The sequence below is a fragment of the Chrysochloris asiatica genome, unplaced genomic scaffold (assembly GCF_000296735.1).
Source record: "Chrysochloris asiatica unplaced genomic scaffold, ChrAsi1.0 scaffold00239, whole genome shotgun sequence".
Classification (NCBI taxonomy): domain Eukaryota; kingdom Metazoa; phylum Chordata; class Mammalia; order Afrosoricida; family Chrysochloridae; genus Chrysochloris; species Chrysochloris asiatica.
In genome coordinates this window covers 2,122,764-2,124,231 of record NW_006408757.1, presented here as the reverse complement: position 1 = coordinate 2,124,231, position 1,468 = coordinate 2,122,764, and the positions used below count along the sequence as shown (strand labels likewise).

Below are 1,468 nucleotides of genomic sequence, written 5' to 3'. Positions count from 1 at the left end.
GCCAAGCCTGAACATCACAAACACAGGCTTCCCTTAAAGATGCAGGCTTTGATCTACTGCTGTAGACTTGGTCCTTTGACCTGGATCTTCTTTCTCTTTCAATTCTGGGTTGCTATTTTTCACAATTTAATGGCCCCATCACAATACCAAACCATCACCCCAAATTTGGAGTACAGTTTGATTAAAACATAACCTGAGATATATGGCCTAGAAATATAAAGGAAAGGCATCCTAAACGACTATCTGACTTCTCCAGTAAGAATAAAAGGGAGCTGGAAAGAGAAGAAATCTACATGTATCACTGAACTGGGCATCACTGCCTGGAGCCTCCAGAGCAGTTGCTCTCTCTTGTTTTTCCCTACTTCCCTGACAGTTGCTCATAGAGTTTGGGCACATAGTCATCCCATTCGGCTTGGTAACACGTGCTGGCAACTGGGGACCCGAGCTCGTAATTTTTGTGGAAAGATACCACCTTGAACTTGCCACGGTAGTCTCCAGATCAATTACTGAGAATGGATTCGTCACACTTCATTGGCCTGTCCTGCTGGTAGACCAGACAGACATAGAGGTGGAGGCCTGTGACCTTGGGAGGCCCGGAGCCCACATAATCAGATAGGACTGTGCCACTGCTGACGTCATTGCCCTTCATGTTGACCACTGGAAAATGTTGCCATTCCCTTTATTTGGGGTCCTTCCTGCTGGGTGCATCTGGGTCTGTCAAGACCAAGGTGTAGCGTTTACCAATCTAGGCCATCCCATGTAATGCTGATAGGGCGTTTCTTCCCCTGGGTGGGCATCAGCACTTTGCCTACCTTGTCCACCTCCGCTCCGCCAGATTTGACCTGCAACGGGTGTTGCGGCTGCTCATCCACTTCTTGCAGGCTCAAGAGCCCAGATCACTTGCTGAGGTCCACCGGCATCATGGGGTCGAGTGGAGCAGACAGCTGGAAGTGAAGCAGCAGGAGCAGCGCACTACAACCCAGCAGCAACCACAGCTCTTGTAGTAGTGTTTTGTAGTTTTCTTTGTATATGTCCTTTGTTTCTCTGGTTACATTTGTTCCTAGATAGTTCATCTTTTGGGTGACTATTGTAAATGGTATTGCTTTCCTAATGTCCTTTTCAATGCTGTCGTTTTTGGTATAGAGTAATCCAACTGAATTTTGTATGTTGATCTTATATCCTGCTACTTTGCTGAATCTTCCAATGAGACCTAGTAGCTTTTTCACTGAGGCTTTGGGGTTTTCTTCGTATTGTCTGCAAGTAGGGAGACTTTTACTTCCTCTTTGCCAGTTCATATGCCTTTAATTTCCCTGTCTTGCCGTATAGCTCTTGCTAAGACTTCCAGCACAATATTGAATAGAAGAGGTGACAGAGGACATCCTTGTCTGGATCCTGTTCACAGAGAAAAGGCTTTCTATTTCTCTCCATTGAGAGTAATGTAAGCTGTTGGTTTTGTATATATGCTCTT

The 1,468-nt window shown here is 45.7% G+C and overlaps 1 pseudogene; it reads right to left on the bottom strand.

The window, feature by feature from the left end:
- Positions 1–358: 358 nt before the first annotated feature.
- Positions 359–920, bottom strand: LOC102822261 (annotated as a pseudogene).
- Positions 921–1,468: the final 548 nt, after the last annotated feature.